Source organism: Rousettus aegyptiacus, unplaced genomic scaffold (genome assembly GCF_014176215.1).
Source record: "Rousettus aegyptiacus isolate mRouAeg1 unplaced genomic scaffold, mRouAeg1.p scaffold_m13_p_8, whole genome shotgun sequence".
NCBI classification, from domain to species: domain Eukaryota; kingdom Metazoa; phylum Chordata; class Mammalia; order Chiroptera; family Pteropodidae; genus Rousettus; species Rousettus aegyptiacus.
In genome coordinates, this window is record NW_023416311.1 from 61431436 (window position 1) to 61456141 (window position 24706).

The window sequence follows — 24706 nt, forward strand, 5'->3', positions numbered from 1 at the left end:
GGAAATTAATTGGTCTTACCTTTAAAAGTTGTTGTATAAATGAGATAACACTAGTAGCATGCTTGGAATAGTGCCTAAAATGTAGTAAGCAGAGAAGAGATATTAGCTATTATTATTATTGCCTTCAATACTAGTCTCGGGACAAGCAGTGTACCACATACCAGGACTGGCATTGGGGCTGCTTTTTCAGTCTAATAGCCTTCAATGCCACATCATCTCCATCACTATTTTTGCAGTAGAAACACTGCATAAAAATTATCAAAGTCTATTTTCTCTTCCTCCTAAACTTCTGATGGACTCCTAAAGTGAGAGAGACAGAAATTTTTCCTCTGTATTTGCCACCCATCATATAAGAGACCCAAAAAGGGAAGAGTATTTATTTATGCCATGGATATTCTTATAACATGGTTTCTCTTAGAGATGACAAAGTCCTTGATGTCTGAATCTAGATATCTTAGTACTTATACGGTACCCAGAATAATTTGTTGTTCAAAGTTGTCTGCCTGTCTGTCGCTGTCTCTCTGTCTCTCTGTCTCTGTGTATCTCTATCTTTCTCCCTTCCCACCCCCCCTTCTTTCTCTCTCTCTCTCGCTTTCTCTTTCTCTCTTTCTCTTCTCTCTCTCTCTTTTCTTCCTTTCTCTCTCTCTTTCTCTTTCTCTCTCTCTCAATACATGTCATGAATAAATCATTGAAAGATTATAAAGACAGGAAGAAATCTGATAATAAAAGAAAAAAAAACTACATAGAGAATAAAGCTTGCAAAGCATGATTTGGTTAATTTAAAAATGCATTGAGATGAATGGAAATTATCAATAACAGAAAGTGGACCATCTGGAAAGAAGGAATTGAGAGACATTTACCTAAAACAAGTATGCCTGGAGTGAGAAGGGAATGAAGCAGAAATATAGAGAAGCAGAATAGAAAGAGTCAAGGAAAATAAGAAGACAGAAAATAGGCATGAGAGGCAGTCACTGAGTTTTATAGGAGGATAAAAACAGTACTTTGAGATAACTGGGCTTTTGGCAACCAAAAAATGGATAATAACAGGCGTGATAAGCATGAAGCCTCTGTGAATGTCTCTTTACAGACTATTTGTGACTCACTGATGCAGCTATTTCACAAGAGATTTGTAAAACTATTTGAAAGAAAATTGAGGATACTGTACACATAGGACTTTTTATAGTTCATTGTGATTATTTACTTTTTGTTGTAACATATAAAACTATTGAAAACTATGGCAATGATCTTCCTTCAAAATTTTGTGTAAATTGTTTTATTCTATATAAAAAGCACATCAGATTGGAAATGTGTAAAAAGGATACTTCTCAGCATTATTTTATATCCCTGAAGCTAATTCTATGCCAAGTAGATGTTACAAATTTTCTGTTGACTATTATACAAATTTAAAAAACCCAAGCCATTGAGTCATAGGATAGTTTACGGCCCATTAACAATACATTCGCTTCTCAGAACTGTAAACATGGCCTTATGGATCTTAATGTAATTGTTTAGGATGAGTGTGTTGGCAAGAACTGTTGGAGTCTGTTGACACAGTCTGGAAAGCAACTGTGTTTTAAGCAAATCTGCAAAATGTTACCAACTCATTAAGCTAAGAGCTTTATGGCTCAGTGTTCTAAAGCAATTCTGTGAGGTACTTCCAAATAAGGCTGTGTATATTCATTTCTGGTTCTGCCATGATTAATGTGTATATAAAAGGCATATAAAAGGGGCTGACTACAATCCTCATTGCATTATGCTCATGATGTTTCATCATTATTGTTGTTTTTCCTTAACATTATTCTTTCATTCTGTTATATAACTAAAAGAGTGTAGAGAAGCATTTATACACATTCCATGAAATAGATTTCTCTGTATTTAAATATACTGTAGAGAATGCAAAAGTGCTTCCAAAGCTATGATCCATAGATGCAACATTAATGAAATACATTCTCACTTATCTGCATGTTCTTTTAAAATTTAGTCTACCAGAGACACTTGGAATTGGAAGGCACTTTAGATATCAGATAAGTACAACCTTGTACTTACTGAAGCAACACTTTCTAGAGCATCTCTATTAGACTAAGATTCAATACATTTCAAGTAAGTCAGTCTTGATTCAGTTAAAGTGTTTTCAATTGGAAATGGAAGAAATACAGCTCAAACAAGGGGAACTGGTTCTTAAGACTCAAAAATTCAGTAGTGTTTCTCATGGGTGGTTTGAAGGTCTTAAATTATATTTCCTTCTCTCCTCACCTCTTAATCTTGCTTTTTTCCAAGATGAATTTCTTCCCCATCTGCTTTCTCTTTGTGGTACCACTCAAGGCTCCAATTTTAACATCTCAATGGCCAGCACAAAGAGAAATTCTGATTCTAACAGTTCAAGTCAAAGTTCTAGATTTGAGTATAGTAGACTGACTTGCATCACAGACTCACTTTGAAAGCAAATGTGGCCCAGGGAAGAAGGTAGACATGGAACATTCAAGTTTGGTCATGTACTCACACAGGAGCAACTACCAAACCATGTGATTTGTTAATTTAAGTGATCTGACCTGGATTATTTTCATTTGTCTCCCTTCCTCATCCTCAACAACAGTGAGGCGCAATTCTTTGTTCTACCTCTTCAGTCAATTCCCTCTCATCTGCTGCCACTGATACTGTTTTAATTCAAATTATCTTTAATTCAAATTGTCTTTCCCTGACACAATGGTTAGAGATACCTCAGTGCTTCTAGTCTCTCTAAACTCTTTTTTTGTATTGTTGTTAGAGAGATCAACTTGAAGTCCATATTTTATTCCCTCCTGCTCCACATCTATCCATTCTTTAAGTTCTATCCATTCTTTTTCCATCTCAAATTCTACCTTCTTTAATTTGAGATCCATATATCTCTCTTCTAGCATCCCATAATTGTCTCTACCTTTACATTAGACCTTACATACCTGTGTCCTCTGTTAGACTGTGAGTAGTTAGAGGGCACAAACTACATTTTATTCATCTTTGTATCCACAAAAGTACTGACAATGAGGCCTTCCTCAAAGTAAGATTTCAGTCAATGTTAGACAAATCTAATGAATGAAATGCCAAACCGTCCAATATAACTAATAATTGTTTTAAGAATGCAATCTGGGCATAAGTAGTCAAGGAAAGGCATATATATTACTAAGTAAGATTTGGTAACCCTATTAAATAGAAGCTGAAGGTAGGTCTCAGTGTCTGGTCAATATCAGGAGATAGTTTTCCATGGGTCTCTTGCATTTCTATAAATCTAGCAAGTGAAATATTGACCACTTTTATCTATATTTTCAAAGATGTTTCTATTGCAAACATAGCTGTGGAAAACAGAGATATCTCCCTCTAGAGCAAAATGCATGTTTGCATTTTAAAAGGTTCAGGTTTCCTAAGCTTAGGGTTTCTGCCCTGTAATACAATCTACTTCAGGTACAGGTGGCACCTAACTTGGTCCTCTTCACAGCATTCCATGGGAATTGAAACTTAGGAAGCTAATATAAGGAAATGGTAATACATACTCTAGCTACTGCTGTTGTTGAGAGTTACAAAACCTTTGCCTCTGTCTCAAGTGTTTCATTTATGAAACTCTGGCAGGCTGACTTATTAATTTTTAAGTAGGGAAAATCTGCGAACCTTCACAGTTCTTAACAGTCTGTGCCACAAATAGACTCTAGGAGTTCTTATTTACCTTTGGGACTTTGGTTTTCACAGTGGCATACCACATATCACACCCATGATATACTACCGACAGTAGTTGTACTGATAGAATTCCATATTCCATAGCACTGATAGAATTCTAGTCATCATCTTGAATGATCTCACTGGATATTTTAAATATCTAGGATGACAGAGTCAACATTTTACTTATAAAATCCATAAAGCACAGCAAGCAGCAGCGGCAGCAAATTAAAATTACAGCTATAGTTACTGATCACCTGTTATACATCAAGTGCATTAAATGATTAATTCATTATGTTTTTGTTCCTTATATCAGTGACAATACCATCACCTACCCAGTTGTGCAAGTAAAAAATCCTGTGTCTCTTCCCTGAGTTGTCACTCTTGCTTTCCTCTGTACGTAACTAGACTTTTATTTCTAGAGATCTATTATTGCTTGAGTCTTTCTATTTCTTTCCATATGCACTACTTTTATCATAATCTCCGCAATAAATAAAACAATCTCCTAAATCTTCTCCTTCCCATCTTGTGACCTCCACCATCAATTTTGTACTGAATCAAAGCAAAAATTCCAAAATGGAAATTTGACCAAATTATTTTCTTAAAAAAAAAACCCACTATTGATTCCCATTGCCCTCTGGATATAACCTATACTCATAAACTACAGCTGCATTTAACAGAGACTCTAAAGGACAGTGGATTAAACAAGACAGAAGTCTATTGTTTAAGATCTGAGAAGATCTCTCGGATATCATTCTGAGGATAGATCATTAAAGGTTGATAAGGCAATTCTGTCCAAGATGGCTACATACTATTACAATGTTCCAAGAAGTGTGATGGAAGAAAGGGGGGAAAGAATGGGCATGTTTTTTTCTTTATAAATACATAGCTAGAAATTTGTTGAAACACCTTTTGCTTACATTCTATGCCCATAGACATAATCATATGCCCATAACTGACTAGAAGAAGGTTGAGAAATATAATTTGTTTTCTGTGAGCCCATACGTCCAACTGAAAATTAAGGGTTTAATTATTATGCAGTGGTGGGAAAATGGATGGTGGGTGACCATGAGTTTTAAATCTGACTTCCTCAGTTGAATTATGAGCTCCTTGATGACTATGTCTCAGTCATACACGAATTCCAACATTTGATAAAATACTTCCATATAATAGCTGAATAAATATAACTGAATGAAAAATGAATGATTTTTATGTTCATAACATTATTATAAATGTGAACATTAATATCTGCATTTTGCATATGAAGTAACTTGGGTTCAGAGTATTAGATAGCTCAATGACCATGGAGATGACCGACTCAGGATTAAAACTTAGATCTATCTGACTCTTCAGTCCTGGATCTTTTTACTCCACTGCACTGTCATCCCTTTTAACTTTACAAAGTTTCCAGAACATTTTAAAATAATCATGATTTATCTCAGTCGTATAATTCCGGATCAACTAGATTTCTTGGTCTCACCCCTTTTCATGAAAACACAGAGTGGAGAAAATTTTGAGAGAGCACCTAATCTTGGTTTTCTCTGATTATGGGAAAGATATTCATATGAAAATTTACTTAAAACAGTAACAATCTTTTATTACTCTACTCTTCCTAAGGGGATGGATACATCTGTTTCTCTGTGCTTTTTAACCGGTTTTATTTTTTAATTAACATTTAAGTATCTTTAATACTTAATCCGCTTAATAGTATTTGGGAAAGCAAAAAAGAGTATAATAAATACATGAAAAAATTTTCTGGACTTTTTTCAGGAAGACATTGCAGAGACTGCTCTTTAAAAAGATGATGATACAAAGGGCTCCTTTAATCTTAGCTGAGAACTCATGGTCTCAGAAGTAATCTTTGATATATTTTTCACAAAGAAGCATTATGAACTAATTATAAAAATGTACACTTTTAAAAATGAACATTTGGTAATATAAGAACTGGTTAAAAATGGTGGTAGTGTAGGGACTGAACACAAGGAAAATCCCAGGTACTCACTACTTTTTATTATTATTATTTTTTTAAATTTTAGTTGATATATCCACTGCCCATTTGTCTTTTCCATCATCTTTGTAGAAACATGAAATCAAAGAATTAAAATTCCAGCTACAGCTCATTAAAATATTTGTGATCTATATCTATATATCTATTTAAAATGGACGAAGCTTGGAAATAAAAGGATAAAGAAAATTTTATGTTTTATAAAAGAAACTTAAAATATATTTAATTTTAAAAAACAATATCTTGTACGAGGGAGAGTGCCTGTTTACATTGGCCTTGAGGTTGCAGAGAAAGCAGTCTTTTTCTTTTTGTATATATTCTTGCAATTGTGAAAATTGCTCCATGGCATATAATATATTGACTTTGGCAGATTGTATACAACTAGTTTGGCCAATACAGTTATTTTAAATTAAATTGACTTTCTTTGAAATGTTTAATTGGAATCCTTAAATTGCTCAGCAGACTCACAGTCCAATTGATTGCCTATCTCCCAAAGGACACTCCTTGGCCACAGACTTCCAAAGTGTTAATTGCTTTACTGCCCAAAGCTCTAAGGACCAGAAGGTTGTGAATTGACTTGATGCCTGACTCAGTTATTCATTTACAATATATTTACATCCCACATTATTATGCAACAATCACAGATGCCTTGGTATTCAGTTCAGAATGTCTGTCTTAATTAATTAGTTCCAATATATATTTTAAAGTGAGATGACGTTCCCTTTCTCAAAGACTTTGAAATCTGGAGAGTAGGGGTGATGGTGGTCAATAGTGATATATGTTGAACATAAGCCCTAGGAACAATGCTGACAATAAAGTTTTTGAATAGAATTTGGAGACCTTTTCATTTCTCTCAATTCTGAATTTCCCTTTGTCCTTCTAGACTTTGTGGACTGGGCAAGAACACAACATATCTAAAATCAGTTTTGAAAACTGACCAGGCATTCTGAGCCTTAAAACAAGAAGTTTAATTCTGCATCATTGAAAGGCTATTTAGAAGGGTATTTATATATTTATTTGTTTATTAAAAGTACATAAAATGCATAATATATCCTCCACCACAAAATTTTTAATAAAAAAAAGTATCTCACGAAAGAAATACTACATGTAAGCAGGAATTTTTTAGTTATGCCAATTAGAAATAAGATTTTCTTCCTCTCTTAAAGAAAAAGATGGGTGAAAGAGATATCTACTTTTATTTTTGTCATCTACTATCTCAAAGGAAACAGAAGCCAGTGTAATACTTTATGAGATAAAGACACAGATTATGGAATTACAGGATCATATGACTGGTTTATCACTTTAAATACATAATCACTATATAGTTTACATTAATATATTTTTGCTTATCAATCACAAACAGAAAATTGGCTTCATTTATTTCTCAGTATTGAGCATAAAATAAAATTTCCAACTAAATTCCAAATATCTATCAAATCAGATACTCCTTATCTGGCTCCAACTCTGACCTTATTATCTACTACTTGTTTTAATGTGGTCTCTGATATAACCAAAAAGAACTGCTCACTCATCCTAGGGTACCCTCTTAAGCTTGTTGATATCCATGTCTTTGCTAATGTTGATGTGTTGTTCTGGAAAACATTTTTTTCTTAATTGCTAGAGCTAAAATTTTACCTACATTTGAAGTCCCCTTTAAATGCCTTTTCCTTATCTACCACTGTTCTGTATTAAAGGATGGGAATAATACCAGTAAGATCAGAACATTATTCTTTTTATTGTGCAGAGGGGCTCAAGAGCAGAAGTAGATGGGTTAAGAGGTTGTTGAAATAATCTAAGAAAGAGACAATGATAACCCAGACCACAGTAAACTCAATGGAAAAGGAAAGAAATGGGCAGATTGTATAAATAACTTGGAAGTAGAATCAACTGATCTTGCTCATGAATTAGATTTGGGCATAAATAAAGAGAAGAAATAAATATTAATTCCCCCCCCCTTTTTTTTTTGGCTTGAGCCAAATGAGGAAGGTTAAGAAAGAAACATTATCTGAGAAAATTGAAGAGATCATCTTAGGCTATATTAAATTTGAAATGTCTATTAGAGATTCTGATGGACGGGACTGGGGAGCAACTGGATATAAGTTTTGATCTCGGAGAATGCCAGACTATAATCATGAATATGGGGATTGATAGCACATAATACCTTTAAAAGTCATGAGAATAGATGTAATCATGTAGGGGACAGGAAAGGACCAGTACAATAAAAAGAAAAAAAGAGTCTGGTTTGCAGAAGAGGGTACTGTTAACTAGTACCAAATGCTGCTTAGAGGTTATGAAAACATGGAAAAGTACTCATTAATTTTGGCAACGTGAACATTATCTCGAACTTTGACGAGGGCATTGATCAGGAAATATTTGGAGTAGAAGATTGATATAGGTAGAAACATGAATTGAAAGTAGAAGATTATTATAGGTAGAAACATGATTGCTATAGGTAGAAACATGAATTGAAAGTAGAAGATTATTATAGGTAGAAACATGATTGCTATAGGTAGAAATATGAATTGAAAGTAGAAGATTATTATAGGTAGAAACAGGAAATATTTGGAGTAGAAGATTATTATAGGTAGAAACATGAATTGAAGATTATTATAGGTAGAAACATGAATTGAAACATGAATTGAAAGTCAGGAAATGTTGGAAAAAATTAAGAAGTTTATCTAGCAATGAAAAATACCTAGCATTGAAAGCTGAAAAATAAGGTAGAAGTGAGTGGAAAACGTGGTGTTGATACAAATTTCTCTTTTTTAATATGGAAGAACATGTACATTAATGGGAATAATCTAGTAAAAAGGGGAAGATTGATGATACAAGAGGGGAAAAATTAGTCAAGGCAGCAGAATTTTCAAGAAGACTCCAACGATTAGATCCATCAGACAAGTAAGTGGGCACTGGCCTCAGATAGGAGGAAAGGTGGTCCCACCTTTTATTATGAAGTAGAAAGAAGAGAGATGCAGCTGCAAGTAGAGCATAGATTTGGAAGTGGGAATGTGAGGGATCTGGAATCTGATAGCTTCTATTCTGTCAACAAAGTACTAGTTAAGGACTTCTGGTGTGGGAGCTGCTACAGAAAGCAGACCTGAAGACTGAAGGAAAGAGAAGAATTGTAAGAGTTGTCTCTGAAAGTGGGAAAGTAATTTTAATGCAGGAGCAGATAATTTCATGGGATGCTTTTCTGTGCCCAATTGAGATTTGAAATAAAAATTTCTCCATTTGATCCTGTGATTTTTTTCACTCACATTTAACTACATCTGGAAAGATGCAGAAGAAATCAGATTACTTTTTATTTTACATTAGAGTTAAGTATTTACATACCTTATTTTTTCTCTAGATAATAAAGTATTAAGGAAATAGTATGGAAAACGATATAAGGAAACAATGTAAGATTCACATCCGTATTCCCCACAGCACGTAGCACATTATAATCCCTTAATAAATTTATCAATACACTTTGGAATGAACACTTTCTTTCCTGTCTTTGTAAAGTGGGTAAAGACTTTTTTAATTTAGAAAAGTAAAATAGCATTATTAATTGTAATAAGGAAATCAATGGAAAACAGGACTATCATATTTTTTTGTCACATTTAAAATGAAATAGCCTTTTTTTGTTCCTTTGAGTTTTTTAAGAAGCTCAGAGAATATGTTATAATGAATTTTTAAAAGTAATATCCCAAGGTTGAGAAGTACAAGAGTGGCTGAGAGGAAAAGGAATATAGACATTCAGAACATTTCAGCAGAGTGCTTCACTGAACTGTAAGTGCTGAGGCAGTATATATTGAATGCAAGTGGTAGGTTGGATCTCTTGCTGGAAATGCCAAAATGAATCACAAAATAGCTGAAATTGTGATGCCTGCTTGTCAAACAATGTGACCTAAAGCTAATCTTGATGTGGAAAACCTACTTGCGTATTAGCAGAAATCCTAACATTTAAAAACCTTGCTGTGAAATCTCAATTTGCTATTCAATTTTTAGGGTAACTTGTATTTTAAATATTTGCATAATTTATAGTAAGCATAATGGACTTTAGAAAATGTGTTTTCCAGACTTATTCTTTTGAAACTAAAATATGTATGTATATTCAAAATATACACCATAAAACAACACAGAAACATGACCTGTCACTTTGGAAAATAAAGGCTGGCAGTTGTTATTGTTTTCTTCTTAATTGGCCTTAAAACAATGCAAGTGAATGATAGTCTTCTCAAAAACTCATATACCTGACAGCTTGTCTTTATGTGAGGAAAAAAAAAAAAGTTAAAATGAAAGAGTCAAATGAAAATGATGAATGGAAAAAAACTGCTGAAAAGTTGTTTCGGAGAATTTTTTGGCTTTTCCCACCTCCCCCCCGCCCCCCGCCCCCGCCCCGCTTCATTCCCAGAGAGAAACAGAATACATTAACTAAAATTTGATCCTGTTAAAGAAAACTTCAAAAAGAGAATTTCTTTGCTTATAAAAATATATCATAGTATTATTATAACATGCTGCATATGTACTTATCAATTGATTTCTTGTACATATACACAAACCAAAATACCAACACAGATTCAACTCCTATTTACTGAGTACCTATTTCGTGAATGGCAGTGTTATACAAATGTTGACAGTAAACAAGAAACAAAAGGTTATATAAAGATAATGACTGATAATGTTTAGTTCGAATAGTCAGTGAAGCCTTGCTGATGAGATGATATGTGAAGTAAGATCTGAATGATACAAGGGAACATATATCCATGAAAAGGACTGAATGAAGATTGTTCCAAGGAGAGGAGGAAGTGAAGGGTAGCTTCAGAAATTTTATATAGGAAGATCTTAGAGATTTACTCTTTGGTAGGAAAATCAGGAGAATTCCTAGAACCTATCATTTCATAATATGCACACTTCTTTTAATCAGATTTCATATTCATTTATTTGGGCTAGATTAATGGAAAACATGATGATGTTAAAGCCCTCATCCTTCTGTCTGGATGTTATTATGTTCTATATATTCTTTTCATAGATTTTAAAAAGTCCTAAAAGAACTTTTTATTCTTTGTTTTGAGGAAAGTATCACTGAGGTTGGAAGTGAATATTTTCCCTAAAAGTTAGAAAAGACTTTCCCCCAGAGGTAAACTTTAAACTACTGTAATCTGTTGCTGTTGGCAGGCTCACATGAGCTTAACTTCAGATCAACAGAGTTTACATTTCACCCTCAAGGGAGATGCTATGGTCACCTTGTGTGTATACCCACAGGAAGTTCTTTAACAATATCTGTTATTTCTATTCAAGAAATCAATAGACACTATAAAACCTGTGAGACCATTAATCTTTCCTATCAGGAACTATGAGGTGGAGAATTTAAAAAGTGTTTTTCTCCTTTTGGAGAGAGAAGGTGTTAAGTGTGAGACATTACAGGGCTTTAACTGGCAGCCTTCTGTGGGGGCCACATCGATATTTGGGCTTGCTGTAATGGAATTTTCTCTGATGTTCCCAGGCACAAGTAATATTTAGATATGGACTTAGTCATCAACCAGTGGTTTTCACCAGTCAAGTTTCCCATGAGAAGTGAATGATTGGCCTAGACCTTATACTTTCTTCTTTCAGAGCACTTATAATTAATGGAAAGCTGCCTGGTTTTGTAGGGAGGTAGTTCTTTCAGACAAGGATACTATTGAGGACCAGAGTTTGGGGCTAAAGTCTAAACTAGAATTTTATTTGAGAGATATCATACAATTCACTTAACTTCTGTGTCATCATAAAAAAAAAATCAGCCTTACTTATATGAATATGTAACTAGTACACTGATCTTTATAATCAAAAACAAAAAAATTGGCTCTCTGGGGAAGTGCACTGTAAGGTCTTTAGTAGCCTAAGGCAATGCTTCTTGAGCATTTCTTCTTTTAAAAGTCTCGGTCTTGGATTTGAATTTGAAACTGTAATTAAGATCTATTAGCTTTCTCCTTAGGAATCAAAACAACATGGTATTGGCAGAAAAACAGACACATGGACCGGTGGAACAGAATCAAGAGTCCAGAAGTAAACCAGAATTTATATGGGCAAATAATTATCGACAAAAAGCCAAACACATACAGTGGAGAAAGGAAAGCCTCTTCAATAAATGATGCTGGGAAAACTGGAGAGCCACCTGCAAAAGAATGAAACTAGACTGTTGTTTATTACCACAGGACCTTGGACTTAAAGAGTATTTTATCAATTTGACCTCAAAGGTGAGAGAATTAAAAGCAAAAATAAATGACTGGGACTACATCAAACTAAAAAGCCTCTGCTCAGCAAAAGAAATCATCGGCAAGGTAAAGAGACAACCATCCAAATGGGAAAATATATTTTCAAGCAACACCTCCAATAAAGGTCTGATATCCAAAATATACAAAGAACTCATATGACTCAATAACAACAATAAAACAAACAACTCAATAAAAAAAAAAAATGGGCAGAATACCTGAACAGACACTTCTTCCTAGAGGACATACAAATAGCCAACAAATATATGAAAAGATGCTCAACATCACTAGCTATTAGGGAAATGCAAATCAAAACTACAATGAGATACCATCTCACACCTATTAGAATAGCTATAATTAATAGGACAAGTAATAACAAATGCTGGAGAGGACACAGAGAAAAAGGAACCCTCATACACTGCTGGTGGGACTGAAAATTGCTACAGCCACTATGGAAAACAGTATGAAGTTTCTTCAAAAAACTAAGAATTGATCTACCATATGATCCAGCAATCCTTCTATTGGGTATTTACTCCAAAGACTTGAAAACCCATATCCGAAAAAATATTTGCACACCAATATTCATAGCAGCATTAGTCACAGTGGCCAGGACATGGAAGCAACTGAAGTGCCCTACAATAGATGATTGGATAAAGAAGCTGTGGTACATGTATACAATGGAATATTACTCAGCCATAAGAAGAAATGAAATACTGCCATTTGCAACGACATGGATGGACCTTGAGATAATCATGCTAAGCAAAATAAATCAGACAGAAGAAGTTGAAAATCACATGATATCACTTATATGTGGAATATAAACTTAAAAGCAACAAATGAACAGGACATGGACAATAGACTAGTGTTTACCAAAAGGTAGGGGGAGGAGGGAGCAAGAGGTAGACAAAAAGGGGGTCAAATATGTGGAAACAGAAAGAAATCTAACTATGGGAGGTGAACATGGTGTAAATATACATACGCCTTATTGTTAAAATGTACAGCTGAAACTTATTGGATTTTGTTAACCAATGTCACCACGATATTTATATACATACATACATAAAATATTTTTAAAAAGTCAATTATACCTTAAGCCTATGTAGGAGCAAATCAAGAACAAAGCTTTGATTTCTGTAAAAGGTGTGCCATTGTTTCTTTTTCTATATCTATTTACCAAAGGGAAATAAGAAATAAACCTCTCTCCCAGTTTAGGTTGGTAAAGCACAGAGCTTTCCATGGGTGGCAGGAACAGTCAGTGAAACGTCTTGGGCTCATGAGCTTAGTAGTGGGTGGTAGGGGCTCAGGTAGTAGAGATATTTCTTGAGGAACACTGAGGTCTATGGAAAGGTTCATCTTGGGGGTGGCTTATTCAATTTTTTTTTTTTTTTTTTTTTTTTTACTTATTTCATATGCATTGATGGCCAGAGCTTGGATTAGGAGAGGCCTCTGCCAAGGCTCCATCATATCCATATATTTGTGAGATATCTACTATCTTTGTCTCTGTACTCAGGGTTCCCTGTTTTGACAGATATATCTTATTTAATATTATATTATTATAATGTTGGATTAATTACATTCACTACTTTAGCCTTCAATGTGTGCTTAACAATTTTAGTTAAATCTTCTTTGCCATCATTTTAAGAAATTCCAAAAGAAAATTTATACTTTACATATGTTTGGACTATGGAAATAACTTTTTGTTTTTTAAAGTTTTACACCAGCCTTCCATACACATAAACGGTATTTTCACAGCACCCTTGAACTGGAGAATGAGTCATTATGAAGTATTATGGGAAGGAAAGGGGATAGGAGAATCTATTCTCTGATATGTTAAAAATTAATCCCACAAATCCTCCTATCCAAAGGACATGCACATCTTTTTTTTCAAGTTTGAGAAACTGGTGCAGTAAATTTGAACATTTGAGTCATCAAATTAAGATATATAAGAATGATTAATAATAGACTATTTATCAAGGGCTATATTTATTCCAGCCATTTTTCTTCTTTCATTTCTCTTCCTCTCTTTCTATTCTTCCTTCTTATTTTGCTCATCTTCACTTTCACCTGTAACCTTATATCTTAAGCCTAATCTCATTTTACCTGTCCCAATACAATTTACTAAAAAAAATGGAATAATGTTTTGGTTAAAGTTTGCTCAAATTTTAAGCTGTCCTACATTCTCAGAAATGTATACATATGGCAAGCTTCCATAATTTAAAAAACAAGTAATAAAATTCTAGCAAGCAAGTGTCCTACTTCTGTTTGAAATTTGGCAACCATGTTCTCAAAAGTTAATATGTATAGTGCAGTTGGGTTTATGTAGTTAAGATAAACATCATCTGTGGCAATTCCTTCCTTAAGTGTTTTCCATATGGTTCAACAGCAGGAGTGATCTTTGTCCAATTCATTTTCAATATATTGATGTTGCTAACTACTCAACATTATGTCATCACAGAGTTCCTATTCTCTGTGAGAATTTGCTGAATTTATCTTATTTTTTCCATAACATTTATCTGATCATACTAGGGGATTTGTGATCAGGACTAGTTAGGTTTTAACATTTGGAATTTATGGTAATTGAAATATATCCTAAAAAGTTATAATTACATGCAAATACCTTACTCAAGTAAAGACTGACATATATAAAGCTATACCCTATTCTGACAACAGGCATTTATCAAGTCTCTATTATGTTTGTCTAAAAAAATTGGATTTTAATTTACATCTTGAAGGATTTTACTTAGAACTCTTTTAGTGATCAAGTAGAATTTATTTAAAGTGTTCCTTGATTTCTGCATTAATTTAATGGTCACATAACTGTGTAAAGTTAGAAACATCTGTATCAAACTTCTAATATGACAATCCAGTGATGTCTTTCATGTAAACCTTCACTTGATTTATTGTCTGTCTATATAGAGTGACATTAAAAATTCAGATCTATACTGTTCTTTTGTACTTTTACTTGTTCTCAATTTTCAGTTCAAACCTGATTCCACAATGCCCAATATACTTCTGAGAAGTTAGTAGATACTTAAGTACTGCATTCATAGTGATTGATTTCCTTAAAAAGACCCATGTTAAAGTTTGTATTAGGCCTCCTGAAAGAAATCTACTAAAGCCCAGATTGTCAAATATGGTTGTCTATCTCAAATCAAAGTAACCAGATAAATACCAAATCTCCCTCCCTTCTCCTGTAAACCGACTTTTTAGGCATTCTTTACTGTGATGAGAAAGAGACAAAGTCTTAAAGATAACAAAACAGACACTTTGCATTTGTGTAGTTCTTTAGAAAGTCAATATCCTGTTAAATTATAGGCACCAATAGAGTAAATAATGCGTGCTAGGCAATGTGGCAACAGCTTTCTAGACCTTATCTTTTTCTCAATCACAGGCTTTTGAGAAAAATTGCTTAGGTTTACATCTCAAGTCTTAACTCCACCACTTACTACTAGTTAACTAATCTCTCTGTAGTTATTTCTTAATCCTCAAAATGAACAGAATAACAGAAGAGATATCGAAGGGCTATTGTGCAAATTATAGGAGATATTTACGTACCAAGAGTTTAACTATCACTATGTGTGACACATAAGTGCTCAAAAAATGTTAGCTTTGGTTTACATTGCTCCTAACAAATACCGTGAAAAGAGTTATTTTTATAAATGTGCAGATAAAGTTTATATATCATACTTATACCAAACTAATTTATGAAAATGCAAAGATAGTTCTTTTATTTCTCAGGATATCCTAGATTGTAGTGTATAAGACAAAAGCTCAATATTTTAATGACTTAAAATTACAATTATTTCTTGTTCATGGTATCTTTTTATTGAGAGTTGGCTAGAAGCTCTGTTCCCAAGTTATCACTGTCCTCACTCCAGGACAGGCTGATAGATCACTCAAATAGTCACATGATAGAAAGAAAGGAGGCCCTGTTGGTTCTCGCACTGACATTAAATGTTCTGACCCAGAAGTAGCACATATTATTTCACTCACAACCTTCTAGCCAAAACTAGTTATGTGGCCACACCCAACTACAAAGATCCAAGCAGTTCGATTCTATTATGAGTACTAATAACTACCACAGTCCTCATCATTCACTTATTCACTTCAATTATTTAGTTTTTATAATATGCTAATCACTTTTCTGGGCACTAGCAATATAGCAAGGATATGGCATAAACTCCCATGAAGGTTTCAGTCAAGAGTAGTAGATAATAAAAAATGAAAGAATAAATGGATAGGTAAATTATTAAATAAGAAAAATCAAATATTAAAAACTATGTGAATAATTATAAAAGAGTAATCTCATAGGAAGTAATTTATTGGTTACTTTAGATTGATAAGCAGAGAAAGTCTCTCTCTTAGAAACAAGACCTGAATAGCCATTAAGAACTGGTCACATAAAGATGGAGGCAGGGAGTACTCAGAGTAGGGGGCATAGCAGTGGAATGATTTCAAGATGTAAACACCTTTTCTGTGTTTGAGCAGATGGAAGGTAGGTGTGGAAAAACTTACCTTCTTCACACTTACCTTCCATCTGATTGAGAGGGAGGGTATTACTGGACAAATGATAGAAGTAAGCCAGGAAAAAATTTTGCATTTTGTTCTGTTTGATAGAAGGCTAAAGGTTAAAACATTGGAATAGTATAAGCTGGTTTACAGTTTTAAAAGATTTTACTGGGTGTTGTGTAGAAATGGAGTATAAAGGGTTAAGAGAGAAAGATGGGAGTAGACAGATTTAAAATATATTCTCAGGAAGGTCTACAGATCTTGCCAATGAATTCGATGGGGTTGTAAATATAAAGATAAATCAAGAATGGTTTCTCAGGATTTTTGCCTTAAACATCTGGATGGCAAATTAGTACTAAAATGGAGGAAACTGGGAAATGAGGCAAGTTTATAGGGTGAATGGGGTAGGACTACGTGGTGATGAAGTCAATTTTTAGATGGTTAATAGACAACCAAGTAAAGACATAAAAATGATAGTTAGATAAATTAGTTAGGAGACTAGGCTAAGTTTAGAGATATAGATAAGGAACAACTTGTTAACCTGATGATATTTAAAACCAAAGTGCTGGATGAAAGGACCTATTTAGAGTATGTAGACAGGAAAGAAAAAATTACCCAGTAGTGAGTCCCAGATCATTCTAATATTTAGAGTGATTTAAGGAAGAGGCATAAGCAAGAGACTCAGATAGAGTGACCAGTGAGTTAGAAAATAATCTCCCATTGAAGCTAGGAGGAAAAAGGATTTCAAGAAGAAATAGATTGTAGTAAATGTTTTTGAGAGATCAGTAAAATAAGAACAGAGAAGTGCCCGCTGGGTTTAGCAACATGGAGGTCATTGGTTATCTTATCAAGAACAGTCTCTGTGGAATAGTATCAGGAGAAGCCTTTGAATGAGCTGAGGAGAAGCTACGAGGTGAAAAAGCAGAGGCAGAACTTTTTTTTTTTTTTTTTTTTAATAATAGATGATAGAATTCAGAGAAGAGGGAGAATGGAGTGAGGAAGATTGAGAGTGAGGAGAAAAGAGAAATTTGATGGTGCAGAGAAAGAATAAGTTCAAGAACAAAGATCTTAAAAAGAAGAGGGTGTCTAGAATCCAGAATAAAGTGAATTCCAGTAGGGACGGTTCATTCATAATTATTGGAAGGAAAGGGAAGTATCTGTGCAAATGGAGGTTTACTGTTAGATTTGTGGAGGGAAGAAGAAAGACCACTGGTTGTATTGTTTCCTTGTAAAATTTTAAGTCTGAGGTAATATCAGCTGATGTTAAGGAGGGAAGGGAATGTGGGTGGTTTTAGGAGAGAATTCAAATTGTGAGATAGTCAATAAGAAAATATGGAAATATCACTATGTTGTTTTGACTGATCATTTTATATTTGTGTTCATGTATAAATATAGTGAGACTGATTAGTCAACTTGATTTTAAATTATTCTTTAGCAAAGATAATTTTTTGGGTGCAGGCATGGGAGACAAAAATAGGTTAAGTTTAACCAGAGTTGAGGCTTTGCCTATGAAGATGGAGGAAGAGATATATAAAAGAAATAACTGTAACCTAGTAATTATAGTGATAGATAATGAGCTCTAAATTTAATACACAGAGAAGTGAGGATATGACAGGTTAGAGGGTGGGTGGTTAATGGTAAAAAAGTGGTATGTTACTGGATTAAAATCTTAAACTTTGGGGATAGATAAACATATAAATAATTAACTATAAAACAACATGATATATTCTATCTTTAGGCAAGTTTAGAGTCCTATGGGAATGATTATTTCTATCTGGGGTCAGGGGTCAGGGAGTATATCTAATACACACTACCTTCTCTCTAAGAATTATGCTAATTCTTTAGAGCAGAGGTGGACCTTTTACTACCTAAGCTGTAAATAACCTTTACAATTTGGAGAGCTAGTCACAAGCTGTTTTGAGAACATAAGTGTATTTTTCTACAACCATCCTTTATTCTAGAAACAGATATCAGTTAGAAAGCCATTATAGTAATCTGGGCACATGGAGATGCACTAAATCTTATCAGACTCTTGAGTGACAACTGAAATGAAGAAATAATACCCTGTTGGACATTTGATCTAGTGGACAAAAAGAGGGAAACATTAAAGATATAGTTTGGAAGACTAAAAGAAATAGAATATCAATGTTAAGAAAGAGAACCTGTCTGGGAGAAAAATAGTTGGCATTGGGAATGAGAGATTGGAGGTGGTTATAAAGCATGTTTTGTAATCAGGTGGAAATACAGAGTTGGTGTGCCATGACTAGAAATGAAGTCCGGGAGCCGCCAGAATAGGAGTAATAGCTGACCATCACATTCATCAAGATGATTCTCAGCCCAAGAATCTGTAACAGTTACCTATGTTATCGATTTTACTGTTTCCATACTCTGTTTCATTCTAGATATCAAACTTCTTCTTTCACTACTTCCTTAGTCGGCCCAGACACCTAACCAACTTACACATAGCTGTGCCTGTAGCCAACCTGAGTGCATTTGTTTTGTTCTGTTTCCTTTATCTGTAATGTTTTCCCTCTTTCCTCGGCATACATGCAAATCTTATCCATCTTGAAGTCCACTTTCCCATAAAATTGTACTCTAGACCTAAATTATAGATGTACAGTAGATACACAAATTCTTTTTACATTTAGGGTTAGTACTTGCTCTTGTATTAGCTATTAATTTTTCCATGTAGTTAGTTTCATCTTCCTAAATGGGTTTATTGGCAGTAGTGGTATAACTGTAAGAGCGCGGGATTTGGAATCTCAAGTTCTGGCTTTAAAACATCTTTAGCTACTTAACTTCATAGTGCAGATGCAAGATAATTTTATAAGCTGGCTTCCTTCATCTATAAAATAAGGATTGCAGTCCTTAACCTACAAATTTATTGTGGGAATTATGTGAAATAATATGATATTAGAGTTTTTCATTGTGTACAATAAAACACTGTAATTAGTTGTGACAGCTAATTTTATGTGTCAACTTGGCTAGGCCATATACCTAGATATTTTGTCAGACATTATTCTAGATGTTTCTGTGAAGGGAATTTTTTTTTTTTTTTTAGGTAGATTAACATTTACATCAGTAGCCTTCAAGTAAAGGGAATTACTCTCCATAGTGGGGGTGGGCCTCATCTAATCAGTTGAAGGCATTTAATAGAAAAAGGCTGACATTCCTGAAAGAGGGAATTCTGCTAGCGAAATATCTTGGTACTGAATGTGCAACTCTTCTCTCCATTCTACTGGCCTAACCTGTAGATTTTCAGGCCTTCACAATTATATGAGCCAATTCCTTACATTAAATTTATTTATATAAGTGATTTAATTCTTATAACAGCCCTATGTTGTAAAACTTTCCCATTGTACAAATGAGTAAACTGAAGTACCTGAAGGATAAAAAACAAACAAACAAACAAACAAACAAACAAACTTCTAAGGACACAAAAAGGACAGAACAGAATTAGAACTCAGACATCAGGCTCTATGGCTGGACTTCCTAACCACTACTTTTTGGTCTTTATTTATTACTAAACAATATTATTATTGTAGGGCATTTATTTTTGGTTCCCATATGTATGTCTCTGTTTTGATTGGCAAGATAAATAAGAATTAGAGGAATATGTTATTTCTAAAGATTTTAATCCACTATGCACCCATGAAAGTTGCTCATTTGGTCACCACCCCCCCATCCACTTTAGTTTTTTAATCTTTTTGTATTAAAATATGAACATAACATATGTGGTTCTAGACAAGGAGTTTTACCTAATTCCACCCAGCCCTGACATGAAAAACTGGACATGTACAATCTGATAAATGAAGCTGTAGGGTCTATGAGTAGCAATAACATTTGGAGTAAATTCTGAAAATTCAGCACAGAAGGCAAAAGGAGGAGTACATGGTATATTTGGGGATATTCATTTGCATCTCAAGTGAAATAAAGTTTGGGGACAGAGAAGCAGACCATTCAAATGATGTAGCAGAGTGCATTTATTGGATGATTGTGCAAATTTTCTTTCAGTGAAAAGAAGAGCCTCATTTAAAACTAATTTGATCTTGGAGGAGCTTCGACAATTTTTTTAATCTTATTAGCATTACATAAAGCTGTATTTTTTAAGAAAAAAATTCAGGATAAACTGAATTCTGAATCTAAATTTTCATAAATATTAAATACATATATTCTCAGCCTTGTATTAGGTACTATGAAATCTATAAGACATTTAAAGTACCAGCAATGTTTATAAATCAGAACTAAATTATAGCATAGAGTGTATTATTTTCTTTTTCTCTTAAAGGTTCTTATGTTTTCAGCTCTAATAGTATTGGGTTTCAAAATTAAAGGCTGCATGACTAAAAATGAGAAGAAATGCTATTTAAATTGTTCTCCATTTTCTTTGTCCTGTAAGATTAATTACCTGTCATTTTCTTTGAGAATTTTACCTTCTTTTGATGATCCTAACATAAGTAGCTTAACAAGGAAGAGGGCAAAAGTCTTTCATGATGACACTACAGAATCTCCATCTGTAAATTATATGGTTGTTTGAATTAGTTGGGTATTCTTTGTGTTTTCTGAAAAGAAGCATGAGAATGAGGAAGAATAGCAATTCAAAACTATGAATCTACTGCTTTAATATTGCATGTAACCTGGAAATTGAAGTTCTGGGAGTACATTATAAAGAGAGAGACTTCAATGAACAATATGAAAGGAAAGAGAATTAATCTCCAGGAGGAAGTTCTCAACATTTAGTTGGCTTGCTGGAGTGAACCTGGATAAAATACAGGTATGCTGAATGATGTATAGGGTGTTTGCCAATCCTTCAAGCTGAATTTTCTTACCTCTGGGAGAAAAGGTCTTTTGTGTATGTGCCTTTGTTCTTTTTAGAGACCATAACCCTGTTTTATCTGCTATCTGTGCTTCAGCAGGAAGTATGTCTGTTAGTGTCAGAATATGTACAATGATAGCATTGTGAAGGAAATTGTACAAAGGAAGGGTAATAGAAGTGAAATTTACATTTAAAAAAATGGAATATTTTGAAGTTCATTTAGGATGTTTCTGTATATTCGGTGTTATAATATTGAACTCCCACATCATTCTTTAAAATGTATTCAAAGTATACTATCATGAAGCACAGCAGGAGAGAACTGTTTTGCCCTGTTCAACTACGGGAAAACTCAGGTAAAGAGGTCAGTTTAGCCCAAGAGCTAAATGGAATAAGTCCAAATACTTTGGAACTTTTCTGACTTACTGTTATTAATCTATGTTTACCTATGTATATATTATGTCACTTTAATTGTAGTAGTTACATACCCTCTGGAGTAGCACTTATTTTATCCTCAGAAGGGTTACTCCTCAGAGCAAATCTAATAAAATTTGTAGAGGTTGGCATTCTGAATGATGACCCCAGAAAGACAGCAAATATAAGGCGTGTTACGTCAATATGAAAATGGATGAGTGAGAGGCTCTTTCCAGAATTAAATCATGATTCTCTGAGCACAAAAGCCAAGCAAAGTTTGTTCTTCATTTGTCTTTCTGAGTCCCCACCTCTGTTTCCACTCTCTCTCTATTCTTCTTTCCCAGTCTTCCTCAGGAACCCGGATCCCCATGTGGAGCCTCTTTAATACCAGGAGCTCCTTCCGAGGTGTCTCACTTATAGCTCTGAAATCCTATCCAAATAACTTCTCCATTTTGGTTTTTACTCCTTTTTTTTCCCCATCAAAATTCAGCTGTCATCTATCTACTCCTTCAGGAGACTACTATGTAGCAGGATTTTAACACCCCTCAAATCACATCCTTCTCCCCACAGGCTTGTGTGTACATTAACATCAGAGGTTCTATCTCTCTGTTATGGATGTCCAGACTGAATGCAACTTTTATTTTCCAGCTTCTTTCTCACTCTGGGCCCTGTCCATACTCTTTTCTCTGTATAAAAGAGAATGTTAAAGCAAAATCAGAGTAGGTTACATTGTGGGGAACAACATAGTGGTCAGTTAAAATATTTGTTAAAGTCTATGGCCATGCTACCCTTTATAAGCCGGATCCTGTCCGATCTTGGAAGCTAAGCAGGGTCAGGCCTGGTTAGTACTTGGATGGGAGACCACCTAGGATGACCAGGTGCTGCAGATATAAAAAATAAAAAATAAGGGATTGTAAGCTGACAAGGTCCTTTCAATCTGTGAGGTCAACCAAGGGTCTCCTCGCCTAAAAAATAAAAAATAAATAAAATACAAAATAAAATAAAATATTTGTTAAATAGATGTTATTTCAGAATGCAGAACTAAATTTCAAGATTAGAAACTGGTTTTTTATTCCTTTCTAATGTATTCATTACCTGTATGCATTGGCTAGAGTTATCTGTTGGATGAAGATGGGAAAATATCTTGAAAACAAGGTAGGAATGATCAGAAAAACAATGATGCACATTAGAAAATGTCAATCAATTAGGCTGTTACTTGGTTTAGTAGACATAAATTTTCTAACCAATGATTTTGAAGACCACTCTGATAAAGTTTAAAAATGCTCCTTTGAAACATAAAAAAATTTTGATTAGTCTTTCCCCTTTTTTCAATAATGTCTGAAGAAAACTATCCTCACAATAAAAGACACTAGGAATAATTATTTTGATACTTTATGAGAGCAATATTAATAAGTATATTGGAACAGCAGGTATAAACTAGGACAGTGTGGTGGAAACCAGGCAGATGGTTACCTTTCCAGGTAGCATATGGACATTTTAGCTGTATTCACACAGAGCAGGCAAACACCATCAACATTACTTAATTTCATCAGAATTGTGTCCTTCTCTCCCAATGTTTGTATTTAAACTTGTTAGTTATTAAAAGGTCTTTATGTAAGTGTCCCGCCCTGATAAGTGTGGATCTATTAAAATGTTCTGAAGAACATGGCAATATCCCAAGTCTCCTACTTGAGAGACATGGGCCTTGGTGTGAGACTTTAGTTTCAGTGTTAGTTTCCCTCCCTTCGGTTATGCAAATTCAGCCTATTAGACCCTATGAACGTCCGTTTTTACATCCATTAAATGGGGGTGATGTTAGTACCTGATTCATAGAGCTGCCATGAAGATTAAGAGAGATAAGGCATTAGCAGAGTACGTGGTGTATAATGGTGGTCCCAAAACGTTAATGTTAGGAGAGGCAATCACCGTGGGCCCTGAGCATCCTGATTGACTCCTACTGACTTATCTTTTTCTCTTTTTATTTTTTTGTGAGGCAACCCTTGCTTGACCTCACAGATTGCAAGGACCTTGTCAGCTTACGATCCCTTATTTTTAATTTTTTACACTTACAGCACCTGTCCTTCCTAGGTAGTCTCCCATCCACGTACTAACCAGGCCCGACCCTGCTTAGCTTCTGAGGTCAGACAGGGTCAGGCTTGTTCAGGGGGTCATGGCCATAGACTACCTGACATTCTTTACTCAGGCCATTCCATAGCATTGTGTTTGTAGTGAACAACCTGAGGGAGGGGAGGTAGAAGATCAGGCTTGCTTACTGCTTGCTTTAAAATGTGAGTTTCCCTGAGTGTTTCTCAACTGCAGTGCAAACCTGGCCTGCATGTGCAGCATTCATCTGGGCCCTGTGCATCACTGCCATGGAACTTGGCGTCGAGGGGTGCCAAGGCAAACATGCTGACCTTCATGCCACCTGCTGTGCTTTTGTCTCCGACCCAGGAGTCCTATGTCTTAACCAGTATCTTTGAGACAGTATCAGGCTAATTTATTAGCTTGTAAGGAAGGTAAAATCAAATCCCAGACTCAATAGTTTTGGCAACAAGGATAGGATACTGAAAGACATGGCTTTCTAGTAGGACAAACCTCAAAGTTTGGGTTCAGTGATATGAAGGACTCCTTGGGATTCAGTAACGAGTGCTCTTGCCCAAGTCATGGGCAAGGAAGAGAGGGCAGAGTAATGGTCTCTTGTCCTATCTGCTAATGAGGCAGGTGGTGAGAGGAAAGGTTGAAACAAGCTGCCCAGAAGGTGCTTAGGTTTTTTTCTCTCTCTCCTCCAGATCAGAGGAGGAAAGGATATTACCATGATGATGGGGCAATAAGTCCACACTCTAGAGCTGAAAGGCAAGGTGGCTGTGATTATGGAGGTGAGAAATGTACAGAACTGAAATCAATTCACACCTTGCTACTTGACAAAGACCTTTGGTTGGACCACTGGAAGTTTGTTTTGTTTATATGCTTGAAATGTAAAATAAACACAAAACTGTTTCTAATAGTGCAGAGACAGCTGTTCTTATGTACCTGTTGTGGTCTAAC

The 24706-nt window shown here is 34.6% G+C and overlaps 1 long non-coding RNA gene and 1 pseudogene across 1 annotated transcript in view; one reads left to right on the forward strand and one right to left on the reverse strand.

The window, feature by feature from the left end:
- LOC118606525 overlaps nt 1-24706 on the reverse strand; it is a 236810-nt gene that overhangs the window by 59441 nt on the left and 152663 nt on the right. The window lies entirely within an intron of this gene.
- LOC118607570 lies at nt 22433-22551 on the forward strand (annotated as a pseudogene).